Source organism: Scyliorhinus canicula, chromosome 5 (genome assembly GCF_902713615.1).
Source record: "Scyliorhinus canicula chromosome 5, sScyCan1.1, whole genome shotgun sequence".
Taxonomy (NCBI): Eukaryota; Metazoa; Chordata; class Chondrichthyes; order Carcharhiniformes; family Scyliorhinidae; genus Scyliorhinus; species Scyliorhinus canicula.
Genome location: NC_052150.1, coordinates 54,413,877 through 54,428,787, shown reverse-complemented (window position 1 = coordinate 54,428,787; position 14,911 = coordinate 54,413,877).

Genomic DNA, 14,911 nt, shown 5'->3' with positions numbered 1-14,911 from the left:
TGAGGTGAACCCATTGCCATTTCATGCTCACTTGAGAATTGATTGGCAGTAGGCGGGACTTCTATCCGCCCTTGGAAGGAGGTCCTGCCCTTGAGAACTGTCAACCAATCTGATTGGCCGACTGCTCTTCAACTTGGCCAAGCATAGCGCTGCAGTGGCCAGAAATGGTATTGCAGGGAGGTGCACCAGGTGACCGTAACAATTTTCGGAAGGCCTTCCACTGGAGCCTGCCCTGACCTCTCCACAATTTTATGTTGGGTTGAGGAAGGCCTATGCCGGCTCCCCATCCTTTCCTCAATTGAGGCCTTTAAGTGGCCTATTACTGGACTTCCGGTTGCGGCTATGCGGAGCTAAGCCGCACGTTTGGCAGCTCCCGCTACTTGAGGACTTTTGGGCCGATTTGAGGGCCCCAAACGGCGCTGTCTCGACGAATCCCGGTGGGGGAAGGTGTCTAGAGGAGCAGCCCCCATAATTTATGGTGCTCACCTGTGGGGCAAAGGAAAAAGCTGCAGCAGCTCCCCAAGAAAAGCGGGGGAAGAAGGACAAAATGGCGGCCGGCGGAACACCCGAGGACTGGTGGAAGTGGGCGCAGGAGCAACAAGCCTCTCTTCTGCGCTGTTTTGCGGAGCTGAAGGCTGAGTTGCTGGACTCCCTGAATGCGACTACCAACAAGCTGCTTGGGACCCAGGCAGCCCAGGAGGTGTCCATTCGGGAGTTGCAGCATCAGGCCGCTGAGCGGGAGGAGGAGGCCGTGGTCCTCGTGGGGATAGTGGAGTTGCACGAGGCACTTCACAAAAAGTGGCAAGACCGCTTGGAGGAGCTGGACGTTCGCACGAGGCGAAAGAATTTGAGGATCCTGGGCCTGGCGGAGGGGCTGGAGGGGTCGGATCTCCCGTCGTATGTGACCACGATGTTGAGCTCGTTGATGGGAGCGGGGTCCTTCCATTTGCCCCTGGAGCTTGAGGGAGCTCACAGAGTGCTGGCCAGGAGGCCTAAGGCAAATGAACCCCCGCGGGTGGTGCTGGTGCGGTTCCATCGATTCAGTGACCGGGAGTGTGTACTGCGCTGGGCCAAGAAAGAGAGGAGCAGCAAGTGGGAGAATTCGGTAGTGCGAATCTACCAGGACTGGAGTGCGGAGGTGGCAAAGCGGCGGGCCGGGTTCAACCGGACGAAGGCGGTGCTGCATGCCAAGCAGGTCAGATTTGGAATGCTGCAGCCTGCGCGTCTGTGGGTGACATATAAGGACCGGCACCACTACTTCGAGTCCCTGGAGGAGGCATGGGCCTTTGTACAGGTGGAGAAGCTGGACTCGAACTAGGGTCTGGGGACACACTATGGCCGTTGCTGTTTTCGCTGTTGCTGTTCTTCAATTTTGACACGTGTTTTTTATGCTGGTTTTCTTTTTGCTCTGTTTCCGGGTGGGCCTGTATGTTGGGTATGGGTGTGGGGTATGTGGGGAATGTTGGGGGTTTGTGTATTATATGTTCTCTTCTGTACGGGGCTGGGGGTTGGGGGTTGGGGTGAAACTGGATTTTGGGGAGCTGCGTCAGAAGGGTGGGGTGTGGCAGTGTGAAAGCGCCGGCTTTCCTCTGGTTTCCCGCGCTGCGGGGCGGGGGGGGCGGAGCTGGAGGTGGGGGCGTGGCCTCTTCTGGTTTTCTTTCCCGCGCTGAAGCGGTGCCAAGGAGGTGTGGCAAGAGGGGGATGACCCCATGCCGGGAGGGGATGGGTTTTGGCGGGAGCTGCCAGGGTCAGCAGAAGTCAGCTGACTCACGGAAGTACCATGGAGGGTGCGTCGCGGCTAGGAGGGGTCCTAGCCTGGGGGGTGGGGGGGGGGGGGGGGGGGGGGGGGGGGGGATACCGGATTGCTGCTGGAATGGCCAGGAAGGAGCTGGTGTGGGCCGGGGGGGTAGAGGAGAGGCGTTATCACCATGGGGAACGGGTCAGGCGGGGCGAGCTGGCCTGGGGCGAGCAGTTAATAAGCTATGGCTAGCCGGCGGGGGAGGGGGGCGGGTTGCCCTCTGATCCGGCTGATTACCTGGAACGTGAGGGGGCTGAATGGGCCGGTTAAGAAAACTAGGGTATTTTCTCATCTGAAGGGGCTGAAGGCGGACGTGGCTATGCTCCAGGAGACCCACTTGAAGGTGGCGGACCAGGTTCGTCTGAGGAAGGGGTGGGTGGGGCAGGTTTTTAAATCAGGATTGGACGCGAAGAACAGGGGGGTGGCGATTATGGTGGGGAAGAGGGTGGCGTTCGAGGCGGCTGAGGTGGTGTCGGACAAGGAGGGCAGATATATTATGGTGAAGGGTAGGCTGCAGGGAGAGAAGGTGGTGCTGGTTAATGTATATGCCCCGAATTGGGATGATGCTGGCTTCATGAGGCGCTTGTTGGGCCGCATTCCGGACTTGGAGGCAGGGGGCCTGATCATGGGGGGAGACTTTAACACAGTGCTGGATCCCCCACTGGACCGGTCCAGTTCAAGGACGGGTAGGAGACCGGCGGCGGCCAAAGTGCTGAGGGGGTTTCTGGACCAGATGGGAGGGGTGGATCCCTGGAGGTTTGGGAGGCCGAGAGCACGGGAGTATTCCTTTTTCTCCCATGTCCATAGGGTTTATTCCCGAATAGATTTTTTCGTCCTGAGCAGGGGATTGATCCCGAAGGTGCAGGATGCCGAGTATTCGGCCATAGCGATTTCAGACCATGCTCTGCACTGGGTTGATCTGGAGATGGGGGAGGCGCGGGACCAGCGCCCGCTCTGGCGCCTGGATGTGGGGATGCTGGCTGATGAGGAGGTGTGTAGGAGGGTCCGGGGAAGTATTGAGGGGTATCTTGATACCAACGACACGGGGGAGGTCCGGGTGGGGATGGTCTGGGAGGCTCTGAAAGCAGTGATCCGGGGGGAGCTGATCTCCTTCCAGACCCATAGGGAAAGTAGGGAGAGGAAGGAGAGGGAGAGACTGGTGGGGGAGCTCCTGGATGTGGACAGGAGATACGCGGAGGCACCGGGGGAGGGGTTGCTGGGGGAACGGCGTAGTTTGCAGGCCAAATTTGACTTGTTGACCACCAGAAAGGCGGAGACACAGTGGAGGAGGGCGCAGGGCGCGGTATATGAGTATGGGGAGAACGCGAGCAGGATGTTGGCGCATCAGCTCCGTAAGCGAGATGCGGCTAGGGAAATTGGTGGAGTAACGGAAAAGGGTGGGAATGTAGTGCAGAAGGGGACAGAAGTAAATGGGGTCTTTAGGGACTTCTACGAGGAACTGCACCGGTCAGAACCTCCGATGGGGAGAGGGGGGATGGAGAGCTTCATGAACAGGCTATGTTTCCCAAGGGTTCAAGAGGAGCTGGTAGAGGGGCTGGGGGCGCCGATAAAGTTGGAGGAGCTACTCAGGGGGATTGGACAAATGCAGTCAGGTAAGGCGCCGGGGCCGGACGGGTTCCCGGTGGAATTTTATAAAAAGTATGCGGATCTGGTGGGCCCCCTGTTGGTGCGAGCCTTCAATGAGGCATGGGAGGGGGGGGGGCTTTGCCCCCGACGATGTCATGGGCACTGATCTCTCTGATCCTGAAGCGGGATAAGGACCCCTTGCAGTGTGGATCATACAGGCCTATCTCACTCCTCAATGTTGACGCTAAGTTGCTGGCGAAGATCCTGGCCACCAGGATAGAGGACTGTGTGCCAGGGGTGATACACGAGGATCAGACAGGATTTGTCAAGGGACGGCAGCTCAACACGAATGTGCGGAGACTGCTAAATGTTATCATGATGCCGGCAGTGGAGGGGGAGGCGGAGATAGTGGTGGCGCTGGATGCAGAGAAAGCGTTTGATAGAGTTGAGTGGGGGTACCTGTGGGAGGTGCTGGAGCGGTTCGGATTCGGGGAGGGATCCATCAAATGGGTGAGGCTGCTCTACGTGGCTCCGATGGCAAGTGTAGTTACCAATGGAAGGAGATCGGGGTACTTTAGGCTCTACCGTGGGACCAGGCAGGGGTGCCCCCTGTCCCCCTTGCTCTTTGCACTGGCGATTGAACCTTTGGCTATGGCGTTGAGGGAGTCAGGGAGATGGAGGGGTCTGGTGCGGGGTGGGGAGGAACATTGTGTATCGCTGTATGCGGACGACCTGCTGTTGTATGTGGCGGATCCAGAAGGGGGAATGCCGGGGGTGATGGAGCTGTTAGCGGAATTTGGGGGCTTCTCCGGCTATAAGTTAAATTTAGGCAAGAGCGAGGTATTTGTAGTACACTCGGGTGATCATAAGAACATAAGAACATAAGAACTAGGAGCAGGAGTAGGCCATCTGGCCCCTCGAGCCTGCTCCGCCATTCAATTAGATCATGGCTGATCTTTTGTGGACACAGCTCCACTTTCCGGCCCGAACACCATAACCCTTAATCCCTTTATTCTTCAAAAAACTATCTATCTTTACCTTAAAAACATGTAATGAAGGAGCCTCAACTGCTTCACTGGGCAAGGAATTCCATAGATTCACAACCCTTTGGGTGAAGAAGTTCCTCCTAAACTCAGTCCTAAATCTACTTCCCCTTATTTTGAGGCTATGCCCCCTAGTTCTGCTGTCACCCGCCAGTGGAAACAACCTGCCCGCATCTATCCTATCTATTCCCTTCATAATTTTAAATGTTTCTGTAAGATCCCCCCTCATCCTTCTAAATTCCAACGAGTACAGTCCCAGTCTACTCAACCTCTCCTCATAATCCAACCCCTTCAGCTCTGGGATTAACCTAGTGAATCTCCTCTGCACACCCTCCAGCGCCAGTACGTCCTTTCTCAAGTAAGGAGACCAAAACTGAACACAATACTCCAGGTGTGGCCGCACTAACACCTTATACAATTACAACATAACCTCCCTAGTCTTAAACTCCATCCCTCTAGCAATGAAGGACAAAATTCCATTTGCCTTCTTAATCACCTGTTGCACTTGTAAACCAACCTTCTGTGACTCATGCACTAGCACACCCAAGTCTCTCTGAACAGCGGCATGCTTTAATATTTTATCGTTTAAATAATAATCCCGTTTGCTGTTATTCCTACCAAAATGGATAACCTCACATTTGTCAACATTGTATTCCATCTGCCAGACCCGAGCCCATTCACTTAACCTATCCAAATCCCTCTGCAGACTTCCAGTATCCTCTGCACTTTTCGCTTTACCACTCATCTTAGTGTCATCTGCAAACTTGGACACATTGCCCTTGGTCCCCAACTCCAAATCACCAATGTAAATTGTGAACAATTGTGGGCCTCAGGAGGAGGGAATTGGGAGACTCCCGTTTAAGAGGGCAGTGAAGAGTTTCAGATACCTGGGGGTGCAGGTGGCCAGGAGTTGGGGGACTCTCCATAAGCTTAATTTTACCACGCTGGTGGAGCAGATGGAGGAGGAATTTAAAAGGTGGGACATGGTGCCGCTATCGTTGGCGGGTAGAGTGCAGTCCGTCAAAATGACGGTTCTCCCGAGGTTCTTGTTCCTTTTTCAGTGTTTGCCCATCTTTATCCCTAGGGCCTTTTTTAGAAAGGTGACTAGTAGCATCATGAGCTTTGTTTGGGCGCATGGGACTCCGAGGGTGAAGAAGGTCTTCTTGGAGCGGGGTAGAGATTGGGGGGGGCTGGCGTTACCCAATGTCTCGGGGTATTATTGGGCGGCCAATGTGTCGGTGGTGCGCAAGTGGGTGATGGAGGGGGAGGGGGCAGCATGGAAACGGATGGAGAGGGCGTCCTGTGGAGATACAAGCCTGGGGGCCCTGGTAACAGCACCGTGGCCGCTCCCTCCTATGAGGTATACCACGAGTCCGGTGGTGGCGGCCACCCTCAAGATTTGGGGGCAGTGGAGGCGACATAGGGGAGAAGTGGGGGGCTCGATGGAGACTCCGTTAAGGGGGAACCATAGGTTCGTCCCGGGGAACATTGATGGGGGATTTCAGGGTTGGCACAGAGCGGGCATCAGACAGCTGAGGGACCTGTTTATTGATGGGAGGTTTGCGAGCCTGGGGGAGTTGGAGGAGAAATTTGAGCTCCCCTGGGAAACATGTTCAGGTATCTGCAGGTAAAGGCATTTGCTAGATGGCAGGTGGAGGGATTCCCTTCGCTTCCCGCGAGGGAGGTGAGTGACAGGGTGCTTTCGGGGGTCTGGGTCGGAGAGGGGAAGATATCTGATATATACAAGGTTATGCAGGAGGGGGAGGAGGCGTCAGTAGAGGAGGTGAAAGCTAAGTGGGAGGGGGAACTGGGGGAACAGATCGAAGACGGGACATGGGCTGATGCACTGGAGAGGGTTAATTCTTCCTCCTCGTGTGCGCGGCTTAGCCTCATCCAATTCAAGGTGCTGCACCGGGCCCACATGACTGGGACGAGGATGAGTAGGTTCTTTGGGGGTGAAGACAGGTGTGACAGGTGCTCGGGGAGTCCAGCGAACCATGCCCATATGTTCTGGGCATGCCCGGCACTGGAGGAGTTCTGGAAGGGGGTGGCGAGGACAGTGTCGAGGGTGGTGGGATCCAGGGTCAAGCCAGGATGGGGACTCGCGATTTTTGGGGTTGGGGTGGAGCCGGGAGTGCAGGAGGCGAAAGAGGCCGGTGTGCTGGCCTTTGCGTCCCTAGTAGCCCGGCGAAGGATCTTGCTACAAAGGAAGGATGTGAGGCCCCCAAGCGTGGAGACCTGGATCAATGACATGGCGGGTTTCATTAAGCTAGAGAAGGTCAAATTCGCCCTGAGAGGATCGGTACAAGGGTTCTTTAGGCGGTGGCAACCTTTCCTCGACTTTCTGGCTCAATGATAGGGTACGGGGACAGTAGCAGCAGCAACCCGGGGGGGACGATGACTATGTTTGTTTATTTAATTTTAATTTATTTTTAAGTTCTCTTGTTGTTCATTGGGGTTGGGGGGGTGGGGGGGGGGGGGGGGGGGGGTGGGGGGGGGGGGATGTGATACATGCGCTGATACGGTCTGGGGGGTGTTACAGTTATTATGGGTTATTTTGTTGCATTTCATTGTTTGTCGTTATATTTTATATTTTCTGTTGAAAAAAATTCCAATAAAAATTATTTTTAAAAAAAAAGTGGCCTATTACTGACCACTTAAGAGCTGTTTCCCACCCAGCCAGAATTTTCTGGCTGGCAGGAAGAATTCAGGGGCATGAAGGATGCCTGAAAATTAATCCTGTTCAAGCCATAGGCGGTGAAGGGGTGGGGTGGGCTCCAGCAGCAACTTCCTTTTAAGATAGAGCGCCCTTTGTCCTCCGACAAAAGGTCTTACCCCTACGGGGGCTCCCTCCCTTGTAGGTTCGATTCCCCACTGGGTCACTGTCTGTGTGGAGTCTGCACGTTCTCCCCGTGTCTGCGTGGGTTTCCTCCCACAGTCCAAAGATGTGCAGGTTAGGTGGATTGGCCATGATAAATTGCCCTTAGCAACCAAAAAGGTTAGGAGGGGTTATTGGATTACAGGGATAGGGTGGAAGTGAGGGCTTAAATGGGTCATTGCAGTCTCGATTGGCCGAATGGCCTCCTTCTGCATTGTATGTTCTATGTTCTGTGTTCTAATATCCCAAATCCCCTGTGTCTTCTCCCCCCCCCCCCCCCCTCGTCCCCCGTCCCCTCCACAGGCCTCAACTATCGTCCCTGCCCTGAGACCCTCAAAACCCACCTGGTCCTGGATGCCCAGGACATAGTGTCATGTGAGAGTGCCTTTAAGAATTGGATGTTTAAGAAATGTACCTTTAAAAAATGAAGCTGATCATATTACTGAAGTGATGTCACAGGGGGGAGCTGAGCTCACTTCTGCTTTTTGGGAGTTTTAGTTTTAGTTTGAAGAAAGCTTGGGTGTGGCGGTGAGCTACAATGTTGGTGATCTCTGCCATAAAGGACTATCTCATAATCCTTTGATGAATTCGGAATTGTAAAAAGGTCTCAGTATTGAATACAAATCCAATGTGCTTCTGTTTGAAGGATTTGTTAAGTCTTTTGGATGTGTAAAGGAACAGTTTGCAGGATTGGGTAGTGTTGTATTATTTTTGTGCTTATCTTTGAAGTAAGGGGTGTTAAGAGATCCAATGTTTATTTGAAAGGTTAATTTGAGTTCATGGAATAAACATTGTTTTTTAAAAACCACGTGTCCATAATTGTAATACTACACCTGGGGAACCAGCCGTGTGCTTCAAAAGCAACAATCCATTAAAGGTGGGGTTGGTTGAACTTCATGGTACATTTTGGGGTTCTGAAAACACCTCTCCCATAACAATAGTCTCTGGTGACTGCTTGAAGTCTAGATGCTGTTCTCTGCCAGTTCTAGCGTTGCAAGGATGAGAAATCTGTCAGCCAATCTGGTTGGCCGGCAGCTCTCTGAGGCAGAGCTTCCTCCTGACTGAGGGGCTCATTGGAGCATGCAGGGCAGCCGGAGTGGGGGGTGAAATGAAATGAAAATCGCTTATTGTCACGAGTAGGCTTCAATGAAGTTACTGTGAAAAGCCCCTAGTCGCCACATTCCACCGCCTGTCCGGGGAGGCTGGTACGGGAATCGAACCGTGCTGCTGGCCTGCTTGGTCTGCTTTAAAAGCCAGCGATTTAACCCAGTGAGCTAAACCAGGTGATGTATTTGCTGCCAATTCCTCAGATGGTGAGTAGGGAAACCCTCTGCAACCCAAAATATCCTGGCCTATTTTGTGGCTTTAATAAGGACCAGGGTCAAAGAAAGTAAATAGTAATAATTTGATGATATTTCCACTTGAAAGACCCTGTAACTGTGGCATGAGTATTAATGTATAAGCAGGGTGGCACGGTGGCGCAGTGGTTAGCACTGCTGCATACAGCGCTGAGGACCCGGGTTCGATCCCAGCCCCGGGTCACTGTCCGTGTGGAGTTTACACATTCTCCCCGTGTTTGCGTGGGTTTCACCCCCACAACCCAAAAGATGTGCACGTTAGGTGAATTGGCCACGCTAAATTGCCCCTTAATTGGAATAAATAAATAAATAATTGGTCACTCTAAATTTATAAAAGAGAAAGGAAAAGCAAGGCTCCCATTACCGATCCCGGAGCACTCCACGTTCCTTCAGACTGAAAAACCTCCATTGACCATCACTCTGTTATCAGTCACTCGGCCAATTTTGTATCCATGCTGCTACTGTCCCTTTTATTCCATGAGCTATAACTTTCCTCACAAGTCTGTTGTGCAGTATTGTATAAAATGCCTTTTGGAAGTCCATGTACACCACATCAAAAATATTGCCCTCATCAATCCACTCTGAAACCACTTGGAAAAATTCTAGCAAGTTAGTCAAAGTTTCCCCACTAATTAAAAAGAGTAATGTGCAAGGTTATGGGGAAAAAGCAGGAGAATGGCACTAAATGAATTGCTGATGAGGAGAGCCTGAAGTTAAAACTCACCACTATTCTTAGAATTCCCCCTATACCAAAATAAAGGTCGATATTCTAAATGGTGAACAGGGATTCTCACTCCCTGACTCCGATGCAGGCTTCTGTGGGTGCTATTCAGGTCAAACTATCTTTTCAAGTTATCCCCCGGTATAACCCATACCTTCACCGAATAATTTTACCTACTTACCCCTTAATAGCATTGATGTCCTGGGTCCTGCGTTATTAAGGGAGTGAAGTAAGCTAATAACCACTTTTTCAGGTTAAGTTATTTTTATTATTATATTTTTTCTTTTAAAAGCTGCAAACACTTTCTTTACAGAAAGGAAAAAAGATCTTGCTTCTGGCTGCTGGTTGGTTGTACAGACCTTCAGGCCCACCTTGACAATCGATCTTCTTAAAATCTGGTCTTCTTGAGTTGTATTCGCTGGTGAACTCGGTTGCTGTGTCCTGTCCTTCCCATGTACCGAGCTGTGAGAGCTGGCTCTGGCTCCTGTTTAAATTCTAGTCTTCCTTAGATGTATAACTGTTTAAACTCGGCTGCTTGCCTTGTCTTTCCCATGACCGAGCTCGCTCTCTCTCTCTCTCTCTCTGAGTTCTCCTCCCCTTCTCTCCTGTTGCTGGTTTCCTCTGTCCTTGTTGCTGCTGCTCCCTGGGTTTATATTCTCTTTCTGAGAGTTATTAAGTTTTAACGACTTTATTGTAAATGGGCTTGTTTCACTTTGATAGTTAAAAGTATCTTTGATGTAAACATTTTACTCCAACTAATTATTCATTTTGGGCATATCGTCTCCTCTCAGATCTGATTAAACAATGCTTTGGTTTCAATAGTTAACTTTTATTTCTGTGATTTCGAATCGTTTAATTTTCCAATTGTCCCCAGCTCATAACTTTGCCTTTGATTTTGACTTAAATTATGTTTCTCGTAGACAGGTCGTCTCCAATTTTCTTTTAATTGTCTTGATGTTCATAGAATTTTACACTTTAGAATTCACACCAAATTCGACTGAGCATCTTCCATCCTTTCCAGCTGTTTACTAAGAGAGTTTATTTCAATTAAGGTGTGAAACTTTGCTTTTAGCTGTATGCTAAAATTTAACTTGGTTATGACTTGAAAGACTTGCCTGTTTTAAACATTCATCACTTAATGCAATTGAAACTCTCATCCATGCTTTTTCAGATGCTTCCTGAGATAGTTACATTCCATGAAGGTGTGAGCCATTGTTTTAGCTTACCACATGAAACCTGTGTGTTTGATAATCTGCATTTTACAATCCTGCTCTTTGCAGCTGCTATTAACCTTTTGTGGGATCTTTCCCTGTATCCTCTCAAACCAGATATTGCCAGTCTTCCATGTTTCAAATGACATATTTTTCTGTATTTTCAAGAACACCCCGTCTTGACATTTGAAACATAACTATATAATTTGGTTAATTGCCCCCCCATCCAATTGTACTAACATATATCCCCGATCTTTGTCATTTGTATGCATGTGTTGGAATTTCAAATTGTGCACCAAAATCAACACGTAAATGCATCCATATCTCAGACCAGTGTCGATAAGAGTCTTTTTTTTTCCCTCAAGTCCAATTACCGTGAACCATAGCCATAGCCGCTCAGGAAGGTAACATAATCGCTTTCCGTGTGTTCCACTACCTCCAAAGCATTTTACTTCCTTGGGATAGCAGCACCGTAGAAGCTTCCTCATGTCCCTTAGAAACAGCACACAACTCAGTCCATCAGTAACCACAAAGGTCTTTTGTCCATCACTGGCTGTTACGTGTCCCATTTTTCCGTCATCCAAATTGCTTTTCCATTTCTGATTGGAATGGTAAATTATGATATCATGTACCACCCACTGATTCCCTTGTTTCATTAATTTAAAAGGTTCAATTGATCCTGCTTGTATTCCTAACTTCCCCATTAATGTCTAACATTGTCGTGAACCATGTATGTCTGCCTGGTTTACATGAGAGAATATCTTTCTGACAAATTTCCTTCCAATCCCTTTCATCTGTCATCATTTCCCTTACAACATGAAAGTGTATATTTTCCATTACAGCATTTGTAAAACCACATTGAACTGTCACTTTTCCAAATAAATTCTCCCTATTGTTAAATACATAGTAACAAAAAATAAGTCTTATCTTAACACATTACTCATTACCTAACCACACAAATAGACTGTGTGTTACAAATTTACATATTTTCAACTGTTATCACAATTTTAATACTAGAAATAAAGTACAATATTGAAACATCCCTTCTTGGCTTTGGGACCAATAGTCATTACATACTAAATATGGCATATAAACAACATCAATATTATTTGTAATGTTCTATGTAATTAAATCAAGAAAACACACTAAACTACCCCTCCATTAAAACATTCACACAGTTTAGAAATGCGGATCAAGTTCTTTAACGGCACACCTACCCCCCTTATCATATATATATATAACAGTCCCTATCAATTTACATGAATTTTTTTTTTTGTTTTAATAACGATTACAGCTCTTCAATGCAATATTGTTTTGCTGCATTGGTAACAATTTTCCCGCCGTGGTATCAAGCTACAAAAATTCTTAAATGATTGTCATTTATCATGTTGGGGTTCCTCGTCAGCCGCTGCTGTCTGCCGAGACCCTTAATAACTCCACCGTGTAGTACATACCCCATGGAGACCACAGATCATCCATCAGCTAATGTCCAGTTAGAGATGTCTGACCGGAGGTTTCACTGTCCAGTAATAATTTGATATTTTGATTTGTTTCTAACCCGTAATGTTTTCCTCCGGGTTCTGTCATTTAATTCCCTCAAATATGTAGCCAATTGTATCATTAGTTTCCCCCCAATCCTGTCTAAAAGATTCTTCTCTGGAGCGTAGTTCTCTTCCTTCTTGTGAACTGGTTTGTTATTTATCTGAAAAATCAAATGAACAGATCAAGGGTGGAGAGGGCCCTATTCTTTAATTTGTACTTTCTATTTTCATTTGGATTATCCCAGAAGTGCCCTCTCCAGGACTTCCGGATTTCTTTTGCCACCATTTCTTTTTTAACTAGTTTATTTTCCATTTCTTGATGTACATCATACAATTAAGGCCTGTTAAGCCTCCTTCTGTCATTGCACCCCTGAGTGAGATTCGAAGAATCTCAAACTCCTCCTCTTTTGCTCACCCTGTGATCCAATCTGGTCAAAACCTTACCCTGATACTTTCCTGATATTGCTACTATATTTACTTTAACTACTTTATTTTGATTATAACCAGATTTTTATGAAAGTAAGATCCAAACATGACATTTGAACTTTATCATCTGTCCAATCAATGCTGCTAACAGGTTTTAATTTACTGTCTTCCATGTGTTTTAATTGTGATACAATTTCTTTTGCTCCAGACACCATGCTTCTCTAATTCAACTGTATGTGTACCCAGAATCTGAACAACCTTGTCTTTACATTTTATAACTTCACGGATTATTTTTCCTGCAGTTTTAATTGGTAGCTTCACCCAAATTTCCTCTATTATCAATTGGTTTTAATATCTTAATTTTTCTGCATCAATTTGTATTAAATCTTTTCCTGCAATCAGATACTAATTTCCTGGTACTGCAATCAATTCTCCTAATCTAACTTCTGGTCCAATATCTTTATTCTCTAAAGCTCCTTCTTCAATGTATTTAACATTCTAAACATCATTATCTCTGCTAGTGACTGTTTATGATAAGCGGGCACTAGGACCCTGCGGAGCCATGCAGTGTCAATTTCAACGCAGCAATTTCAAAGTCTGCAGCAGCTGACTGCTGCCCAGCACAAACTCTTTATCTGTTTATTCTGAGACCAATTTAGTTCTGAACATACTGATTTACTCATAATACTGATCACATTTCTACCTGCCATTTATAACTTCCAATTTATGTGAAAATCGGTTTTGTAAAACACAACATTTTTTAAAAGTACAAACATTTAAAGAAATTCACAATTCCTTATTAGACATACACACGCTCATTCATCCACTCAGATCTTGGATCTCTACTCTGTAGGATTTCACAAATCCTTATTAAACACACATTTATCCACTGAGATCTTGGACCTCTATTCTGTAGGGTTTTAGTTACTCTTAACAAAATTGAGACCCCTCCATGCTGATAAGTTTCACTTCTGCAGGAGTTTTTTTGCCTCTGTTAAGCTTTTCCACTCTTGTTTCATTGTTTCAACTCTCTTGACCATGTTTCAGTGCAAGAGGATTATTCTCATTGCCATTTTTCGGAATTCAAGTTCTGTTCCTGGTTGTCCCTTTCAGTTGCACTCTGAAATTAAGGATAAGTACCCTTTCTGGGCCCTATCCAAGGCTGACTAAGGCACTATCTTCCTGTTTTAGTTAAGGGTCGATTGGTTATTGGTCTCTGAAGATTCTAAGCATCCCTATTTTCCAGAAAATGTCCGCACAATCTGCCTTTCTCTGAGGATGATTTATTCTTTGGCCTCTTTTACCAGTAATGGATGCAAGATTTTAGTGCTATCACCAAAATGTCTTGCAGACTTTTTCTCAGGGTCAGTATCTTCTAGTCTACTGATTTTCACACCCAACCTGAGCTTCAGTCCCCTCGATCCACAGAATATCCTTACAAAAGCCAATCACACATGACTTTCCAAACTAAACTCGGCAGGTAAAGTTTGACTCACACATAGACTAGAAACTTCTAATATTCTAGCCTTTGTGCCGGTTAGAAACTTCTAATATTCCAACCGTTTCTTGGGAACTAGAAACTTCTAATATTCCAGCCCCTACTCTGCTTAACTAGAAACGTCTAATATTCTAGCCTCGCTTTACCTAGAAACTTCTAATATTCTAGGCTCGCTTTACCTAGAAACTTCTAATATTCTAGGCTCCACGTTGGGCGCCATGAAGTTAAAACTCACCACTATTCTTAGAATTCCCCCTATACCAAAATAAAGGTCGATATTCTAAATGGTGAACAGGGATTCTCACTCCCTGACTCCGATGCAGGCTTCTGTGGGTGCTATTCAGGTCAAACTATCTTTTCAAGTTATCCCCCGGTATAACCCATACCTTCACCGAAGAATTTAACCTACTTACCCCTTAATAGCATTGATGTCCTGGGTCCTGCGTTATTAAGGAAGTGAAGTAAGCTAATAACCACTTTTTCAGGTTAAGTTATTTTTATTATTATATTTTTTCTTTTAAAAGCTGCAAACACTTTCTTTACAGAAAGGAAAAAAGATCTTGCTTCTGGCTGCTGCTGGTTGGTTGTACAGACCTTCAGGCCCACCTTGACAATCGATCTTCTTAAAATCTGGTCTTCTTGAGTTGTATTCGCTGGTGAACTCGGTTGCTGTGTCCTGTCCTTCCCATGTACCGAGCTGTGAGAGCTGGCTCTGGCTCCTGTTTAAATTCTAGTCTTCCTTAGATGTATAACTGTTTAAACTCGGCTGCTTGCCTTGTCTTTCCCATGACCGAGCTCTCTCTCTCTCTCTCTCTCTGAGTTCTCCTCCCCTTCTCTCCTGTTGCTGGTT